Below are 21,004 nucleotides of genomic sequence, written 5' to 3'. Positions count from 1 at the left end.
ATAGAAGAAAGAAAGCAGGAGAGCATTCGCAGTGCTTATCTCAACAAGAAGAACGGTTACGGAGACAGAGGAGAGAGGAGTTGGGAAGGAGAGAAGTTTAAATTTTTGAGATGGTAGGACAGCATAGCAGAGATGATGAGTATGGCTCTATGTAAAGCTCAACTTTGCCCATCACTTCTCCTGTTCTCTCTAGTGCGCCGACACAGGATGCTATTAGAAATGAGAGCACTAAATCCGGGGTCTGTTATGTCTGGTTTGTTTAGGTATTAATCTCTGCTAGTGCAGACATTAATGAGGCACAAAAGGACTGTGACATTTCTCTGATGTTTATATCTGACAACAGCAAACACTTACGTGTAAATGAAACAATTAAAAAAAATTTACTTTCTGTTTTGCTTTTAGTATTGCCCTGCATGTACACAGGATGTTGTTTTAAATTATCCAGTACTGTACATGTATAAACAGGGTAGCTTTAATATGGCAGTAAAATTTCCAGAAATTACACTGTTTATTGTGCAGTTTATGACTTCTGATTAACCATAACTTGTCCTGCATTATCACTGTTGTCATTCTTGTATTAATGGTATAAGGTAAAGCTTTAAGTATTTGAATACAAATTAAATAAAATTATTACAGTACAGAGATATATGATTATAGGTTATCGTTTAATACGTCTGTTCCCCATTTCTCCCCATCTGTACCAGGCCTCATAAGCAGTCTGGTCTAAGATTACCAACTAGATCTAAGCAGGTTTGTTGGCACAACAAAGACAGTGCATGCACTCAATGACAAACCATGGTGCTGCAAAAAATAAGCACCTCCCTAAATGTAAACAGAAAGATGGGCTGTCGTGTGATAGTGTGCTCACTCTGTTTTGTCATGGTTCCGGCATCCTGTGTTTTTCTTTCGAATGTCATTGCGAGTAGGTATAAATTCAGTCTCCCTGAGTATTTTAAATGCAGCCTCCATCATTCATTCACTCTGTGACAGATGCTGCAAAGTGTCATTACAAGCAGCTCCCAGGCGGTGAACCGATACAGTCCCAAGATGCACAAGGTTACTGACAGATATGATTTTGGTGCGAATCAACCTCGAGCTGCTCTGGCACAATCAGGTCCCCATTTGAATGTTATAATGCCTCCACATACATGTGAAGAAGCAGAAAGGCTCCGGTCGCTAAGGGCGTAATGTGTTTGGGGTGGTGTCCTCTGCTGTACCCCTCTGGGTCTGTTTCATTGTCTCAAACTGGATTAGGATGGACAGATAAAGATGGAACGAGCGGAAAGAAAAATAATGCCATTAGTACCTGCAGACTGAGCACTAGTGATCCGCCATCAATCCAAACTCGTTCGACCACGATTGACTAGTGATAAAGACTTTTAAGTGAAGAGCACTTTGCCCTCTGTGTGATAACCATACATTTTGGGATGGTGCGTTTACTAGCAGAGTAAACATTACATGTATTAGCATTGGTCGTTTTTTAAAGGTTTGATTTTTGTGAATCAATCAGATGGAATCTCATTGCAAACCAGCTTCTCATTGACCATCTGTGTTGCGAGCAACCTGATGAGGAGAGACTTGACTGTCTGGAATGCACAAGCCAGCAGTGCATCGTATCTTTGTTCCCAGAATAATCAGTGGCTGTAGCCGTTTCCTATAAGTCAGCCAGAAATCTCCCTGTAAAAAGTAGAAATACCACAGACAAGAAAAGATAGCAGAATGTAACAGTAATAGTGAATTTGTGAGCCACAATCTGCTGAGATCTCCATTAAGTGGCAGTGAGCAGAGAGCCAGTCTGATAACCTTGCTGTCTGGGAGCCTGCACTATCTGTTAAGGGAAGACTTCATTGGATTAAGCATACCCTCCTACAAACCAAAACATCTGATCTCTAACTGATACATGGCATTATTAATTACTAAGTGAAATTACAGATGGACAGCTGGTAAATTAGTGAGTACACTGTGGGCAGGACATCCTGAAAGTCTTACAGGAACCTACTTCACTCCTTTACCACCACCCCCACCACACACCACCACCGTGATGCTTTTCAAATGGCAGCGAGCTGCATGTGTTTTAACACAACTCCGTCCGGATGTCTGTGCCAGTTATTTATTGTAAACCTACTGGCGCTATAGGTGAATTTATTTTCTCAGTTCTTATTTAATTGAGCATTATCCGTGAAGTCAACCAGAACATGGAAAGCTTTTCCAACAATGGCAATGCTCAAATTCAAAGAGTTTGATATCAACCAGGATCAAACCTTGCACTAATGTGACCTCTTGGATGAGTCGTCACTGCGATCTTGGGGTAATTTTGGTGGCCGGCCAGTTAGAAATGGCTTTAAAGCCTTTTCCAGACGTTACTTTGTTTCCCATTTGTTCCTGAATTTCCTTGGATTGCAGCATGATGTCTGAGTTTTGAGCATCTTTTGGTCTACTCCGCTTTGTCATGAAGGTCCTATTTAAGTGATTTCTTGATTGAAAACAGGTGTGGCAGTAATCATGCCTGGATATGGCTAGAGAAACTGAACTCAACTTTCTAAAAATGTGATACAACACAGTGACTTTATGTCATAATTTATATATAATTTCCCCCCTTAATCATAAACACCTTCATTTAGAAGCTACATTTTGTGTTTTTACATCTGTTATCTTTGTCTAGTTTTTAAATTTGCTTTATGATCTGAAACTTTTAAGTGTGACAAACACACAAAAACAGGAAATCAGGAAGGGGGCAACACTGTATGAGCATCCTATATATAATATGTTTCAGACGCACTATACTCATTAGTGTTTAGACTGTGGTCTTCAGTCTATATAAAATACCGAGGGCCACACTGAGAGCTGAAAATGGGAAGAAAACAAAAAGACTGATTGATCGAGATAAAATGAGGAAGAGAAGCTGTAATGAGCCTCCCAGCTGACTTAATGAATGACAAATCTGTCGCTGAGGTGTTGGAATAAAGCTTTGCTTTATTGCAAGTCTATTTAACAGCAAACATGATCTGCCAGATTTGTTTTTATTTATTCCTAATATTATATCTTGGAAATGTGATTGATATTAGTGTGAGTGAGATAATGTGCCGCTTGTAGCAAAGCTATTGCCTCAGTGTTATTTGAAAGGAAGCGTGCTGGCATGAATGAAGATGCTTGAATGCAGAGAGGGAGAAAGCGAGCATTAACACTGTGGAAGCGGCGCTGTTCATTTGTCAGGAGATGGATTGCAGCCATTGAGAGGAAAAGCTTTTAATTTGGCTCTGGTGTGGTAATTAGGTTTCAATTCGCTGTGCTCACTAAGAGGAATGGGGAGGGTAATGAAGTTAGTCATTTTACTGTGTGTGTTTGGAGAGAGGAAGAGGAGTGGGCGGAGGGGTTAAGTATGCACACTCTACATTTTTTAGTGCCTCTCTCTGGCTCTCATACTCTAATTCATTGTGTAATGCTGTTTATTGCGGGTATCATCATGCTTTAATGCATTAGTTAAGTGGTCCCAACACATTACTGTAATGGAGATAGAACATGAAAACATGGTGAAACCTGATATACCTCCACTCTCCGGCTCTCTCTTCTCCAACTTAATAATGTGGCTCTTCACCCAATACAAAATATTTTCCTTCTGTCTCGTTTGTTCTCTGTAATTTCCCCAAAGTCTCCTTCCCCCGATCTCTTTTCCCTTTGCGTCTGAACTGTGTTTATGTCACTAATGGCTTGGTATAACATGCAGAAAGGACAGGACATGGGAAGCTCGGGTTACATGACCTGGGAAAAAGAGGAGAGGAGGAAGCAGAGTTTTCTTCCTTTCCCGAGAAGGAAGCATTATATGCTGGCCACAGAAGAATGAATTAACATGGGAGAAGACGTGTACACTGATGCTGTATCTTTTAGTATATGTGGAAAATTAAAGCAATTTCTTCAATTAAAAATTAGCAGAACATAGTATATAGTTATGATCATGTTTTAGTTTAAAACAAGTTTGAAACTTGCATATGTTTTGGTTTGCATATTCCTGTCCATGTGTGCTTGTTAACACACACAGACTTATGCCTCATGTGTATGCGTCTGTGTGTGTGTGTTTGTATATGTGGCGGTGGGCACAGTAGCCACATGACGACCCCTGTGTGACCCCTGAGAAGCGTGTAGGCGCCGGGTTCAGTCTGACTCTTGTCACATGATCCTCTGCTGCCCTCCCTCTCCATTCACAATAGAGTATTAATCTGAACAACACACACATGCACACAGCTCAAAAGCAGCCGCGCACGCCTTGCACAAAATAAAACTCACACATATATATTAATGCTGTCTTTCTCCCCATGTGCAGAACAACACAACAGTCGCTATCTTAAATACAGTTTTCTATGTTCATGTTTGTTTGTCTTCTTTATTTAATGCTCCCTGCACAGTCTCATCTGTGGGAGGATGGCTGAAAAGTTTTGTCAAAGTCTCCATTCACAGGCCTCACAGCACTGCTCTGGTATCTCTCCTTCTGTCTGCTCACTCTCTCCCTCTCTGTGGTTCGTCATTAAGGGATTAGAGGGGTGAGAGACGGATGAGGTGGTCTCAGGTGGCGCTGGGTTTAGTGTAAATAGAGGACGTGTGCCTTCTGTCAATCATTTCACCCGCTTTTGCCCAAGCGGATTCAAAGCGCTGTGCAGATTTTTAGTTTTTTAATCGTTATGTCTCCGACCGGTCGATATCAGTTAATATACTGTTACTTTGCTTGCTGAAGTTGACTTCCTCTTACCTTTCCCGTCTCTCCCACGGTTGGGGCGCAGGGCCTCCAGTGTCCCGGCATCCTTGGTGTGTGGGCTGACTCTAGCCTGGCTTCCTGTCATAGAAAATTGCGGAACCATGTTCCCTACACACACACGGCCTCAGCAGCCTGCAGCCATAGGTGGTAAGACTGAGTGTGTACATGTGCGTGTGTGTGATATAGTATATGCTGCTCGCTCATGCAATATAGACCACTGTAAGAAAACTGTCACAATAAACCCATTCAAGGTGCTTTAGGTTCTCCGATATCCTGACACACACATAAAAACATAATTGATGAAAAAGCTTAATTTCTCTTTAGCACAGTGAGTTTTAGTCATACTTTTTAATGAAAAGCAGTGCACGCATACATACAAAGTTACAGTAACCGTGGTTTACAGGGTAACTGGGGTACTCATACACATGCAGGTGTAACAGGAGTACAGCTCGGTACAAGGTGTAATTTATAGGTGGAGAAGATGAGTAGGGTGAAGTTTCAGAACATGGACTAATAACCTCACGGCGTCACTCAATCCATGGCGATTGTGCCGGAGCTCCTTGGCTGCGTTGTTGGAGCAATCTGAGCAGCATTGTTCCCATATGTGGCCCAGAGAAGTGGTTCATGAAGGAAGTATTTTCTTAAATGACAATAAAAAGCACAATAAGAGGGTGTAAGCAAGCGGTTTGATCATGTGTAGATCACAAAGGATTCATTTTAGAAGAGACAGATAGATTTCCTTACACTGTGTGCACTTGAGTATGGGGAGGCTGAAGTGTGTGAAAATCTCAGAATGAATATGTGCTCACATGATATATTTGTTTTTGTAACTCACACAAATCTCTGTTCTTGAGGTGAGATTTGGCCCATACAAAGCATCAGGAAGATTTCTGATTCACACATCATCTTATTGGTGTTTGACTTTGAATTTTGTCTGTTTTTTATTTTTGTTTTGCTTTTGTAAAGGTCAATGTCTCCAACCTCTAGACTGATGTAAGTGGCTGGGCTTGGGCCTACACTGACTCCAGGACCTTCACAGTGGCACAGAAAACACATTGTGCTAAAACCAGCTGCCTTAACCCCCCCCCCCACCCTCTCTGCTTGTGGTGTGGTGACACAGCACGGATGGAGGCTATCTGACTCGCTCATCTGCAGATCAGGAGAACAAGACCTTAGAAGGAGTTGAATAGAGAAGAATGGGAAAAAGGAAGTCTAGTTCAATGAGAGCTTTACTGACTGAGGAAGAAATGGGAAATTTCTTACTTATTTTGCAGACATATTTACCAGAATTTTGCAAATAAAATTATCTATTTTACCAAAGGTTTTTGAGATAAATTCAGTGCCAAGTCTCTGCCAAGTGACTGCAGATAAACCTACATTCATTTTCTTTTAAATGCTGCTTTTTTCAGTCTGTCCACTTTTGGTAGCTAATACTTTTCCACCCTCCACAACATTTTCTACTCTCTTACACGTTGCCTTTCTCCTTCCCTGCTGTGCTTTGATTCTCCCTTCTTTTCACCATAAAGGATGGACTGGTTGTTACATAGCACTTTTTTACTCTGCTTGTGCATTCAAAGCACTTTATACATCAAGCCTCATTCCTCCTGGTTCATACAAGCACTTTTCTTCCTAAACCTAAGTGTTTTCTACATACCATTCACACTCCAAATGCATGAATGCATTTGAGAGCAATTTTAAACTGAAAGCCCGGCCTAATTTAAATGTGAAGAGCATATTTTTCTTATTGCTGTTGCTAATATTGAGAGCTTTTTGCTTTATTAAATAGTGCAGTGAATGGAAGACAGGAAAGCAGTGAGACACAATAACATTGCTGAGTTGAGCCCAGACTGCTGCCTTTAACCATGTGGCTTATAGTCACCTTCTCAACCTGTGAGCAAAACCAAGGCCTTGCTGCTAGTGTTTTTAATCACTCTAACCTCTTGCACACACTGTCTGTGATTTAATCATGGATCCAAAGTTTGTGGAGAGCTTAAACATCAATTTAGGTGTCTTAGGTTTCTGGCTTTGATGACACCAAACAGGAGTTTCTTGGTGCAAGCATCCACAGTGTCCAAGCAAGTAGGTGTGCATCAGGTCATGGGATGTTCAAAGGTTTGTGGTTTGTGAATGCATCCCCCAGGGTCAGATTGTCAACACAGAGTTCTATTGTAACATCCTGAAGTGTTTTTTCAGTTAGTCTTTTCTCAGGATCTACCCAGCTCATGGTATTTGCAACTCACTGCAACTTTGTTGTCTTCCTTTAGTGAAATTAAAGCTGAAAGGTTGATGTTTTTTGACACATTACAGGAGATCCAACACTCACCACAGGCATGCTAAATTAGCTGAATAAGACTTAATACACAACCGAAGCAAGACGGAGACCTTTTTGTTGCACAATTAAATTCTATATTTGCAAAAAACCTTTACTAATCGAAATTTTATTGGTCATGATGAAGGGTTATATGCAAATAAAGTTGAAAAAAAAACTTTTTGCATACCTGTACAAGTAGTACATGAATTAGAAAAGTGAGTTAACTGAGTTAACTGATCATCAATAAGTGTGAGCACTGCAGGTCTGAGGCATTCAGGTGTGTGTTAACACTATGTAAAATGGAGAGAATGTTGTCTCCAGGAGTTTAGCTGATTTAGAGTGGCAAGGTATGGTGGGTGTGTTCAGGTTAAAGAGATGAGGATCAACTATGAGCACCACTTGGTCCGGTTTGAGGCACTCCGCATCCTTCTGCCACTTCTGTCTCTCTTGCAAGATAGGCAGGTAGTGACGGATGAATTGGGACCAGAAGTGGTCGACAAGGACTTGACTATGTCTCCATCTGCGACTCCCGATAAGGTTACTGGGATCGTAGACCACTTGAAGGAGTGATGCATCATAGCGTCCCATCAGCAGGATGTCAGGTGTGATCGGGTGGAACGCGCTGTTGTCTGCATGAGATCCTTCCAGGTGGAGAACATGCTGATTTCAGGAAGTTGAGGGCAGGAGTTAACCCTAACCTGTCCACAGAAAGATGATTTCTTCAGCTCACCATCCTCTGGCTCTGGATATGCTGGTGGGCTGGTCGGCCAATGCTCCTCGGATTGACGTAAAAACTCAGGGCCTTGGTGCCACCGGTGTGGTCGTGACAGCTCCTTCAAGGTCTTGCCCTGGGTAATGTCATCAGTGGGGTTATTCGCGCTAACCACATATCTCCAGGTACTCCTATTTGTAAGACTCTGGTTCTCTGCCACCCGCGTGCCCACAAAAACTTTATAGCTGCAAGATTCTGACTTGATCCATTTGAGAACAGTAGTAGAGTCCGACCAGAGAATAACCTTTCGAATGGGCAGCGTGAGCTCAGCTTGAAGGAGACCAGCTAGTTGTGCATTAGTGAGAGCGGCACTTAGCTCCAACCGTGGCATGAAAAACTGTTTCTTTGGAGCCACCCGGGATCTAGCCATTACAAATGCAACATAGACTTCCTTCTGAGCAGTTTCTGTTCGCAAGTAAGCGACAGACCCATATGCTCTCCCGGAAGCGTCGCAAAAGATGTGAAGATCTCTGCTTGAAGCAGATGAATCAGCAGACGCTGGTGCATAACATCTGGGGATTTCCATTTGGATAAGATCAGGAATCTCCCTTTCCCAGGCAAGCCATCTGTCACGAAGGCTAGGTGGCTGGATTGGGTTGTCCTAGCCGAGGTGCTCCTTCCAGAGATCCTGTACCAGAATCTTGGCACGTGTGGTGAACGGTACTATATAACCTAGCGGATCGTACTGACACAAGTGTTTTGTAGACGTTCCTCAGTGTGGGTTCAGTTCTCTCCCCCAGTCGATGTCTGTATTTGAAGGAGTCACAAAGTCAATCCCAGAGTTGGCTCCCAAAGGTCCATGGTAGACTGAGAGAGCCATAGGTCACTACTCTCAGATCTCACATTGGATGGAAGATGTTCAATGACAGCAGGGATGTTGCTGGCCCATTGACGTATCTCAAAGCCCCCGGAGTGGAGCAGCTGGCGCAGACTGTCGACTAGGGCCTTAGCTTCCTCTTGGGAGTGGGTGCTGCGGAGGCAGTTATCCACGCAGAACGACTGCTCTACACAATTGACGAGGTCATGATTGGACCTACAAGTGTCCCAGACGTGCTGCTGCAGTGCATAGATGGCACAGCAAGGGCTGCATGTAGTGCCAAATGGTAGTACTTACCATTCATAGATCTTCGTCTCTTCATCTCTCTTCATGTCCCGCCAGAGGAAGTGCAGCACTGGTTTGTCTCCTGGCAAAAGGTGTATCTGGTGGAACATATCTTTGATGTTGCCACTCACAGCAACTGGATACTGTCGAAACCGAAGAAGAACTCCTAGCAAAGATGGACCTAGGGCAGGTCCAGGGAGGAGAATAGAGTTGAGGAACTTCCCTTCGTACTGGAAAGAGCAGTTAAAGACGATCCTGTCCTTGTTATTGTGTCGCACCATGTGGTGAGGTATGAACCAGGATTCTGCAGTGGTTCTAGCTATCTCATGTGGCACCATGGCTACATAGCCCAACTTCTCCAGCTTCTGAATCTCCTGACAATATACTTCAGCGCGTTGTGGGTCTTTGACAAGTCTCCTCTCTGTACTGTGCAGACTTGGCAAGATGCCTAGTAAGAGGTATCAGTTGCAAAGGTAGTAGACCGAGGTCCAGCTGGAACAGTTGGGTGCAGCACTTGGGGCATGCATTGAGAATGCAATGGATGCGAGGCCATGGTTACTGGAGGTGGAGCTACCACGGGCGCTGGAGGCTGAGTCACGGTAAGTGGTAAGGGTGGAGTGACTAGCGGTATGGGAGGCTGACCCACAGGACCGACTGAAGGTAGAGCTGCATGGGAATTACTATCCTCCGATGGGCATGGTGAGACTCTGGAACCACTAGGTTCTTGTGCTTTCTCTTTAAGGAGAGAAGTAACCATCTTGGCTATCTCCAACTCGTTTACCCTCTTCTTTAGCTGTCGTCACCTCTCCAGCTGTCTGTTCAACGACTCTTGGGTTCTAATGGCTTCTTCCTGTAGCTACTGGGCCTCTCTGGCTTGAGCTTGAAGTCGCTGACATTCATATTTGACTTGTTGATCCTCTTCTAGGTGCTGTTGGAATTCCTCAAGTTCCATCTGCTTTACTCGCTCTTCGAGCTGGGCTGTTTCCAGGTCTGATAATGCGTGGGAAGGGAATCTGCCTATCAACGAGCGTGATGCCCTTGTGGACCTGGAGCTGGAGCTCCTCTGGGATGAGCATGTTTTACCACTATGTGAACACTGGGAAGCGGTAGCCGGTTGCGTGGTTTGGGTTTGTCCCTCAAGAGGGAGTGTTGAAACCTCATAATCGGTCAGGTAAGCAGGTGGCCGTCACTCTCTCTGCGAAACACGTGAGGGTGCTGAGTCAGCCTGGACATCTGTCTGTTCCATACCTTGACCAGTACTCTAAGCTGGCTCAAAGGACCATAAAATGGAGAGAATGTTGTCTCCAGGAGTTTAGCTGATTTAGAGCGGCAAGGTATGGTGGGTGTGTTCTGGTTAAAGAACACGGAGGCAGCTTCCAAGTTTAGGAGATTTATTCAGCTGTGGTCTGTAGTAACGATACATAAAGCAACTATCAGTACAGCAACGTGCAAACAGTGGGCTTTCTAACACTATGCTCCCAGCAAATTTATGCCAAGGTCAGACTGTTTCATGTTCAGAGAAACTGCAAAAAAATCTAAGAACTACATCTTAGACTGCAGACCTCAGACTTGAATAAGTGTGGCTTTTTTTGAGGGGTTGCCTGGAGAAAGCCTCTTCTCTCTAAAAACCAAAATAAACAACAACAAAAAAACCCAAAACAAAACATGGCAGCATGTTTTAGGTTTGAAAAATTGTATCTGAAAGAACGACAGAGCAAACAGAAATAATGCAGTGTTGTATTTGGTGAAAAACAAAAACAACACATCAACACAAACACTTCAAACCAAATGGCAGTGGTGGAGTGTGAGAATTTAGGCTTGTTTTGCCCAGGACCTGAGCACCTTGCAGTCATTGAAATGACCATGAGCTCCTCTGTATACCAAAGTGTTCTAGAGTCAAATGTGAGGCCATCGGTTCAAGAGCTAAAGGTTGGCCAAAAGTGTGTGATGTAACAGCAAAATGAACACACAATGAAGAGTGAAGGTGTTGCAGTGGTCCAGTCCAAAGGCTAAACATCAATCTGACTGAAATGCTGTGGCAAGACCTTAAGAGGTCATGACATAAATGAAAGCCACTGAAGCTAAGCAACTTTCTGAAAAAAATTTGATCAGAATTTCTCCACAACAACAGCAGCGTCCGATAAAGTAATGCAGAAAATGATTACTTCCTATTTATTCCTGTTAAAGGAATAAATAAGAAGGGGACCAGGAAGGGAGAAAACACAGGGACAGGACTACAAATGGGACTACAAATGTATTCATGGAGGCTGAACAAAGAGACACCAGACAGACATGACTGGGGTAAGGAGGTAAATAAACACGTGGACAATGATGATAGGACACCGAAAGGGGGACAAACATAAACAAACGGGAAATGAGTAACTATATAAATGACAAACTCAGAGGCACTAGAAAATAACATCAGGAACTATAACATAAATGATCTTATACCTTCTATCCACAACTCAGAATAGTGAGTCAAAGTCCCAGGATCATGATGATACCATCTGCCAATTAATTAATCAGCAATGAACACTGCATGAAGAAGCATGAATCTGCTGTATCTGCCACCAACAAGAATCATTTTCAATTATTTCAATGATTCAAGAATATTTTCCTTCCAAAGTTACAAAAGGCCTCCAGGAATACTGTATGAGAAGTTAAAATGCCTTTAGAAGACCTTTCTATTACAAATTCCAGTTTAAAAAACATCTTAGAAGAATATTAAATATTGCTAACATTTGTTTTTAAGTTATATTACTGTTATGATCTTTTAAATACTTACAAAACTTATCACATTATATCAGTGTAATAAATCTTCTTGCAGCCTATTACTGTTCAAAAGTCAATGCCTCAGCAATGCATGTGAGTGCATGAATGTGTGTTTTTGCAGGTCTGCCTGCACTATACATGTGACAGACTAATACTGCAGGGTTAAAGTGTTTAGGGAACACACATTGTCTTCTGGCTCATTGAGTTGTAGCAGCTGAAAATGCCTTCAGTGCTTTCTGTCCAAATAAAATGTCTCCTTTGCAGGTGACAAAACAGCCTCATTATACTGGGGCTGTTTAAAAGAATATACAACAGGGTGCTATAGCCACCTCAACAATACTGTGAAATTAAAGATGTGAAGGAGCGGGTGGAGGAAGTGTGCAAATGGCTATAAAGGGTTGTAGGGGTTGGGTCTGCTAGTCTATATACTGCACTGAAGCTAAAGGTGCTACAGGTGAGGCGGATCCATGTCTTTTCTTTTTCACTGCCTCTTTCTCTCGGCGCTCATATCCACATCTCCAGTTTCTCTCGGCCCGATTTCCATCCCTCGCCCCACCTAAGTGTGTGAACGTGTTTGAGAGTGTATCTCCTCTTCTTAGACAGTCTTGGTGTTTTTGTAAAGCAATCACTTGTGGGGGTGGGGGTTCTGACAAAAGTGAAATTATTGTAATGAATTGTATGATTTTTATGAGGAATCTGTTGATGCTGAGCTTGGTGGTTGAAGAGTTAAAAAGATAAACTGCACAAATTGTGAAAGAAGAACAGAAGCAATAAAAAGCAGAGGAAATGAAAAGGCGCTGGATGGTGGAGGACGATAAGGGGCACACTCATCAGAAAGGCAATCAACTCAAATTTTTAAAAGCGAGAAAGAGAAGTGAGAAGAAACAGAGATGTGATGTGTCACATCAGGACACCTTTGCAATCAAAGCTGAAAGAATCCGAGGTTCACAAGTGTATGTGTATGTGTATGTGTGTGTGTGTGTGTGTGCATGTACGCATGTGTGTGTGTGTGTGTGTGTGTGTATGTTTGTGTGTGTGTGCAGCTGCTTGCATGTATGATTTTTGATTTTGATTAGCTCATTATCAGGTCTGACCTTGTCACTTCTGTTGCTCCATGTGAGATATCATTGCTGTGATCTGCCTAAAGGAGATGAGTGTTGTAAACATTGCTGGAGGTGCAACATATCAGATATACATGTTTTCAAACACTCTACACTTTTGCTTTTTCTTTTCTCCGTTAACAACTTTCTCTGTATCACATGTTTTTCATCTTGTTCTTCATTCTGCATTTGCTTTTCTCCAGTTATTGGTTCCCAGCCAACCGGGCCTCTGCTTTGAGCTGTTGTGTACTTTGCAGGTCACTTGAAGGTCAGACGAGAGGCAACATTAACAGCAGAAACATTTGGCCTTCAGGATAAACTCCGAAAAGTAATTATCTCCTCTCCACTCAAACTCTGAAGCATCCTCGCTCATGGCCATCATAGGGCATAGTTATTTGTTGGAGTGAACTTGGTGTGCACGGCAAAGAAGAATGTGTCCGCTGCAGACGTGGCACTTTATGTAACACTGGAGAGGAAGTGAAAGGTAACAGTGGGTAAATGGTGAATAAAGTGAAAGGGTTTGGAGACAACAGAGTGACAAAAGTAAATATCCATCCATCCTCTTTCACTTGTTCAAGTCTGTCGAACATATCTCTATCATATTTTTCAGGAATCGTAAAGAATAATTTTGAGCTAGACAATATATGCCAGTGTATAAATCCTGTTCATCACAGCCCATTTACCAATATAAATATGGATATTACATTTAAAAAACGCTTTAAAAAAAAGAATAATTAAATCTGATTAGCAGGTTAATTCGTAATATTGTTGAATTAGTTAATTTTTTTATGTGCTACAGCCTGGCATTGCTTCCAGTGGTGACATGGAGATACCTGCTCAGTAATAAGAAAATAATGACGTCACATTGCCCACTAACATCTTCAACACGTCCTTTTCCCTTCTCATTCCCGTGATGCGTTCATGGTGCAAATGTAAACTTCCCAGTTGAACTTTAGCATTTAGCTAGCTACAGACGAGGAGCGAGTATAAGGGGATTAACATTGTTTTATTTTTAAGTGGCAGGTAATTTCAAATGCGACTTTTCAAACAGATTAACAAATGTCAGCAGACACACAAAGTGTTTCTGCAAAGATCTTCACACAGTGTCTCTGTGAGCTAAAGATTTAGCTGTGCAACACACGGTAGATGGAGAAATATGTAAGAAAGAGAGGAAAGATCGAAGATGAGAGATTATTTTCACAGGTAAGCACTCCTCAGCAATTGAGACATTATAGACCAGAAGTTTAATTCTCACACGTGTTGCCCTTTTTTACTAGAGTTTTCAAACCAGATGTTGGAGCTATACATTATGCATTACTGAATTATGTTTTTGTGAAAATGTTTTGCAAAACAAATTGAAATACACCACTTCTGTGCTCTGCAAAGGATTTACGAAAATGCCAGGCAGCTTAGTGCCCCCTAAGCTTGTTAGTTTGCTATATTATGATAACATTTAGAAGAATTTGAAGTTGGTGACTCCTTACATCTGTCATACTGTTGCTAGGTTACATCAAGAGTAACAGATATCAATATATAATTAAATTATGATGCTGATTAGATTCACGTTTTATGTGACTAATGATTTTATGTGACTTATTTCTAATTAATTATTTCCCCCCCACTACACTGCTATACCTGATCTTATGTTTATGCCATGTGAATGGAGCCCCCCAACTGTCAAATCCCACTTTAACACAGCATTGCGAATATCACTTTATACTTGGCTGAGGTGAAAAAACTAATATATAGATCAAAGCACCGTTCGCTCGACTACTCAAAGCAAAACCTAAAATGTATCAAATCATCCATACATAGAATCGATCCGTAAGACACTGAACTGCTGCAACTGAGTGCGCCGCCATCCTACACCATCACCAATTATGACTTGTTTGGAAGGATTAATCATGACCTAAAATTTCCACTGTGGCTTCTTCTCTAACTTTACTCAATTTAGTCTTTATTTAAAGATGAGACAAAAAGCTAAATGGCATCATCCTCTCAAGTCTTAAATAAGAGTAGAAAATAATAAGTGAGATCGTGAATTGAAAGTCTTAAATGAGGTGATTTATCAAAAGAATATCATCATCGTCCTTTTTATTCTTGCCACCACAGTCTCTTTGGTGGCCCTGTGTGTTACTCCTGTGATTGACAGGCATCCTGTGCAGAAGAGACCCTACCTTTAGCTCTGCATCTAATGGGATAGCCTCCAACGCCCCCCCCCCCCCCCCCCATGTCCTTTTAATTATGGCACCTTGGTGAATTCTGTCCTTTTTCAGTGGCACCTGAAGGGATCATCTCAAAGGCTAATTCATAATGCTTGGACAGTTATCGTGGAAAAGCGGCTGTTTTTTTGTGCTAAATGTAGTTGGTAACTTGGAGTGTATCCATTAGGAAGTGTGCAAATATATTTGCTCAATGTTGCATAAGCGTGTGCACTTCAAGCAAACCCCAACTTTTAGCGTATATAGGCCAGCATAGGTAAGATGTACCTGAGATGTTTTGTCCCTCCTTCCCGCTTTCTTGCCCTCTCGGCCTAGATACCCTGCCTCTCAGATTTCCTGAGGGCTGAGCCCTGGGCTTTTTGTCAATTTTGTTATAAGATAGTGGGGCCCAGACGCCCAGTCCCAGGAGCCCTAACACACAGCGCATTAGCCAAGTGCCTACAGTGTAGTACTGTCAGGCAGATGTATTTCTCCCTCCCTCTGTCCTGGACCCTCCTTCTTCCTTTCATTGGCTTAACAGGCAGAAGAAAAGAGGTGATTGTTTGGGGACAAGAGGGATGAATTTGTCTGCCTCAGACAGGAGAAGAAAAGCAGTTTGAAAGGGACTTGTCAGTGGTTGTGGATCGGGTGGTTGGAGGGTGTCCCACTTTTCAGAGAGAATGCACCGTGTGTCAGCATGTTCTACCTTTCCTCCCGAGCCCAGTCTACAGTCACAGTGTGTGTCTGTAGTGTGTATGTGTATGCTTGTGTCATGTTATGTGGAGTGAGTACATCAGTGTTTGTGTTTCATTTACATTTTTTATTCCAGTATGGTTAGATGGGGACCGGCCTGCATGTGTTTGTAAAACAGATACTCGAACCTCTTGCTGGAATTAAGTCCTTTTTCTGTTTGTTACACTCTAGAGAAAGTTGTGTCATTGTAGAGTTTTTTTTAAGTTTTGCAAAGGTTTGTGTTGTTTCAAGGATCATCAAGAATCATCACACATAACACAGGGACCTCTCTAATGCGAAGTAATGGCTGGAACTGCTTTTATTTGCAGTCTGCAGACAGATGATAGCGATGATGGTCGTATTTAAAGCTGGTCTTCTATTTTTTTGCTCAATCAGCACTAAGCTGTGGTCAGTGCATGTACAGTTCTAAGGATACAGTAGTACTGAAGCACGGTGAAGTGGCTGTGTCTACCTGTATCTGTGCTTTAGAGCTTAATTTTTGTGCTTCAGGCTTTCCTATTAAGCAACACAGTAAATATGTTCTCTTCCATTCCTTTCATGCCCTTTCAACATTGAGTGTAATCCTTTTCCAATTGCAATTATTGCATCTTTAGTTTTTGCTTTAAATGATTTGAAATTTAAAGTCTTTAAGCTCAGGAGTTATTTGGAGCTGGAAGTTGATGCCATTTGCCAGGAGTTTTGGTGCAATGGAGGATTTTGCTGATAACGGTTCCCCTTTTTCAGTCATTCCTGTCCACTCTTTGACACCAGGTGAAATAAAGCAGATAACTAAAACAAAGAATACTGAAGTTTTACGTTAACTTTATTTTAAATAAAGTTAACTATTAAAATCTCACCTCATTTTCTCTCTGTAAAATGTGACATGCTAACAGGTGTCACGCTAATGCAGTTTTAAACCTTTGCATTATTGGTCGATTGTGTTTCTGTGTCATTAACCAGCAAGAAGCCTGATTTTTTAATCACACACCTCCACTTTTTTTTTTTAAAGAAAAGACATTTCAACAGCTTTAATAAAGCGCATCCATTAACAAACCAAACTGGATACCCTACATATGTATTTTCTGTATTTTGCCCCTTTCTTATGCAAAGCTGGACCCTTGTGTCCACTATAGCTGTAATAGAAAAAAATACACTTTTTGGCCAGTAGCTCACCTAGGTTGTTACCTAGGCACCATATTGCCCAGGTAACACTGTGTCTGTCAGGATGGGACGTATTACAGACTAAAACTACACGAAAGAGTGTTCGTTTAACATACACTGTTTAGTGTGTTTTAAGCTGGTTTGCCTTTTATGTCAGCAAAAAATACATATAATTTTCAATTTCTTTTGAAAAGTGCAATCTTGAGACTGGACTTCACCTCTAAATCAAAAAATCTGCATTATGGTGATTTTTCCACATCAGTTTATCAGTTTGACAGTACTGATCCCCTCTTTCACTTCCCTCTAACTTTGTCTTTGTGTATTTCTTGAGATCCCTGCAGAGACATAATGTTTGTGCTTTGAAAGTAATTGAATCTCCTGACATTTCTTTCTTGGTTACTCAGTAGAAAAGTGTGGAACCAGTGTAATCTGTCAGGGTCACTGAGTCTTTTCGGTCGCGTAATGTTTCTTGAACCATGTGCAACACAGCTGTTGGACCACTGGCAGCATTTTTCCCAAATGAAATTAACGAATTGTGTAAGATTCTGAGGAAACTGTAAAGCTAATTTCAGCTTCAATTTTTAGTTTCCAATTTCTTTTAAGTGGCACAATGACTCTAAGGTGCTACATATCTTTAGCCCTTTAAACAGTGGAAATAGTATCCCAGACTTCACTTAGCACCATGCTTGCACTCAGTGCCAAGTGAAAGTTCTCATATCTACAAATTTGCCATCAGCTCCGTAATTGGATCATCTGCACACAGTAAATCCAAATTTTTCTACAGTTGTAAATAAGTAATTTATCTCTGTTTATCACAACAGAAATCCTACAGTGCTACAATGTGATTTGCTGTTTGTTTTTGTCTAAAATAGATTGTTATTGTTAACCTTCTGGAGTCAAGAAGAAGGCCCATGACCGATTTAAGATAACCTAGCAGCAACCACCCTCACTGAGGCTCGTTTCAAATTGCGTTAAAACTGCAGACGTGAAAACTGCACACCGGTTTTTAATCCCAGCAGTGGAGTGATGTGGGTTTTATTGACATTTGGATGCATATAATCTTATACCACAATTACAGAGTGAAGCAAACACAATAACTGTGCTTACATTTAACTACTGATTTTATCTACTGTTCTGATTTGATCTGTTTTGATTTTATATAATGTTTTGTTTGTTTGTTTGTTTGTTTGTTTGTTTTAATCAATTTTAAATCATGCTTTTTATTTGTTTTTGTTTCTAATGTCTCTGTAAAGCACTTAGAATCACCTTGTTGTTGAATTGTGCTATACAAATAAACTTGCCTTGCCTTGCCTTATGTTGTCTATGTTGTGAGGACATGTAGGGCTTGGTGCATATGATGAACTGAGCAGGTGATCTGAATGTTCTGGCTCCATAATGGTCAGGAAATTCCTACAAAATATATTCATAAATGTGCATAGTCAACATATTTCTTTCTTTTTATCCATAACACATGATATCTAACATGTTCCTGTTGTGCACTTTCATGCTTGCCAATGCACTGCTTAGTAAAATATCAAATTTATCCTCTGTGATTGGCATACTTGTGTCTTTCTCTCTCTTTATCGGCAAAACAAATACAGAAACTTTGTGAGGTGGTTTCAGATCAGTTTCATGTGAATCCATATGAACTGTCTGTTGTCTCCAAACAGCGCTTATGTATTTTTTTTATAAAAACACATACTTTATTGATCTCGTGGGGAAATTCCTCTCTGCATTTAACCCATTCACTCAGTGAAACAGTGGGCAACCACCAATCAAGCGGCCAGGGAGCAGCGTGTAGGGATGGTACCTTGTTCTGGGGTTTTGAACCCCTGACTTTCCGATCATGGGGCCACCACTCTACCTACTGAGATATCCCTGCCCCAAAAATCATCCGCCCGATTGCCGAAACCCGGGCTTGAACCAGGGACCTTTAGATCTTCAGTCTAACGCTCTCCCAGCTGAGCTATTTCGGCAATATACGCTGAGTTGAAGTTACACTGGCACAGTGGCTATAAGGCCATCCCAGTGATTTCTTTAGTTTTTGGTTGGGAGTATGAGTTATTGACTAATTTGTTTCAGGGGTTTCTTCTGTGTGACTATATTATATTACTAACATACTTTCTGGATGCCAATATGCATAAGTTTTGGACTAAAATAAAACTTGGGCTACAGAATTAAAGACACATAATCCTTCAAAAAGTCTGCTTTGATTTAAAAGCTATAAAAGGAATTTTTTTTTTAATTTCTGGTTTCATTATAAAGTACTCTGTGATTTTATCTGTGAAAAGTGCTATATAAATAAATTTTACATACTTACTTACAATATAATCAACTTTCTAAAGCTGAGACTATCCAGGAAATCCTAGAAAACTTTTAAAATATAATTTCTTAATTTGCGTGTAATCATATTCTCACTGCTTGCCTGCTTTCAATTCAGCAGCTGCTCCTCAATAAACACAACCATAATTCAGCACTTAAGGATCCAGACCTAATCTGGGTGAGTTGTTTTCTTCCACTGCTCACTGACACCCCCTCCCTTCATCATTATTAGTTTTCTGCGTTGGGTTAAACACTGGTCCTTTTACCTTTCATCTCCTTTATCACATCGGTCTGCTATGACTCCTCTGAAGTCACTTCTGTCCTTGTTTTTGATTCCAGTAATTGAATTTAGTAGAAAAACAAATGGAGTTGTTGCAATACAGGTGGGAGTTATAAATCTCACTTGTGAGGAGATTTAGGATGCCCACCCAGTCCTAAACCCTTCGCTGTGCCGAGGTCCCCAGAGAGGTTCAACTCTGCAAAATGACTCTCATTACTTGGCTGCTTTTTATCTCCTATTTATAGCAAGTCTCGTGTTTTTGCTTTGTCATATTTTTGGGGCGGACGTGGCCTTTTAAAAGGGTCTGTGAACAAGTCTGTGGGAGGCCTTGGAAGAATAACAGAGAAAGTGCTTCCAAGGTGAGAGGTCGTGAAAGTCTTGAGATGAGGCCGTAGGCTGCACTTAGGTTGACCCGTAGCTGTACGTCTCTGGGCTCGCTGCCTCAGGCGAGGACACCCTTCAGTTTTCTTAGGAACTCCTGCACTCACAGACGCTTCATAACTCTGATATGCATCAGAGATTAGAGACGGAGACATTCCGACACGGAGTATGTTTATGCTTGTTTACATTCTTACTGATTGTTTTCACACTAATTCCATGCTTTTTAAAAACACATGCATTTTATCCTTGTTTTGTGCAATTTTAAAATCGGTACGCAAAAGCTTCAGAAATTAAAATCAGCTCTAGATACCAAACACTGCAGTTACTGTTGGGTGTTAAGGTTTCAGGTTAGCTCATGTGGCTGCACAAACACACAATAAAGTGCCACAGCCACCCTGGGGCGCACTGACAGAGGCGAGGCTGCCAGACACTGGCGCCACCGGGCCCTCTGACCACCACCAGTAGGCAACGGGTGAAGTGTCTTGCCCAAGGACACAACGACCGAGACTGTGCAAGCCGGGGCTCGAACCGGCAACCTTCCGATTACAAGGCGAACACCCAACTCTTGAGCCACGATCGCCCCTAAATTGTAACTCAATTATGTAATTTTTTAAGCTGTATTTGTGGCTTAGTCATCTAAAGCAGATCTCAGGTTATTTGGATTGGTTTCTATAATTTCTGTGTGCAACTAAAACCCAGTAACAGCTTTAAAAGATAAACATTTTTGATAAAAAAAAAACAATTATTTGAAAAATATGTAAATTGTATTCGTCTTACATCACTGCTATATTAGCAACAGGCTGTCAAGAGTGTATTTCGTAAGAGTGTTATCGAATGAGCAGATGCAACTGGTTAAGTAACGATGGGAACATATGGCTCAGCCAGCTCCATTTCTGTCAACAGCACTAATCTCCTCTGCCAAGTAAAGTAACCTGTTTATTAGAAAGTGCTGCTTCATGACAACAAAGGCTAGAGGGGTAACTCAAGCACAGTGAAACTGTACCATTGCATTTTACTGCAAATGCCAGCTTGTAAAGATGGAGAGCGTCAAAGAGGTCAGTGGGTGGGTTGGTTACACCATGACATGCTGCATGTCCAGGTCAGACAGTGGGTTTTTTATTTT

General features: G+C 41.6%; 1 non-coding gene across 1 annotated transcript; it reads right to left on the bottom strand.

The window, feature by feature from the left end:
* Positions 1-18,801: 18,801 nt before the first annotated feature.
* On the bottom strand, positions 18,802-18,874 carry trnaf-gaa. The gene has a single exon. It is a non-coding gene; the product is annotated as a tRNA-Phe (tRNA).
* Positions 18,875-21,004: the final 2,130 nt, after the last annotated feature.

This window comes from Simochromis diagramma, unplaced genomic scaffold (assembly GCF_900408965.1).
Source record: "Simochromis diagramma unplaced genomic scaffold, fSimDia1.1 OVJJ01000483.1, whole genome shotgun sequence".
Classification (NCBI taxonomy): domain Eukaryota; kingdom Metazoa; phylum Chordata; class Actinopteri; order Cichliformes; family Cichlidae; genus Simochromis; species Simochromis diagramma.
This window is presented reverse-complemented; position numbering and strand designations above follow the sequence as displayed.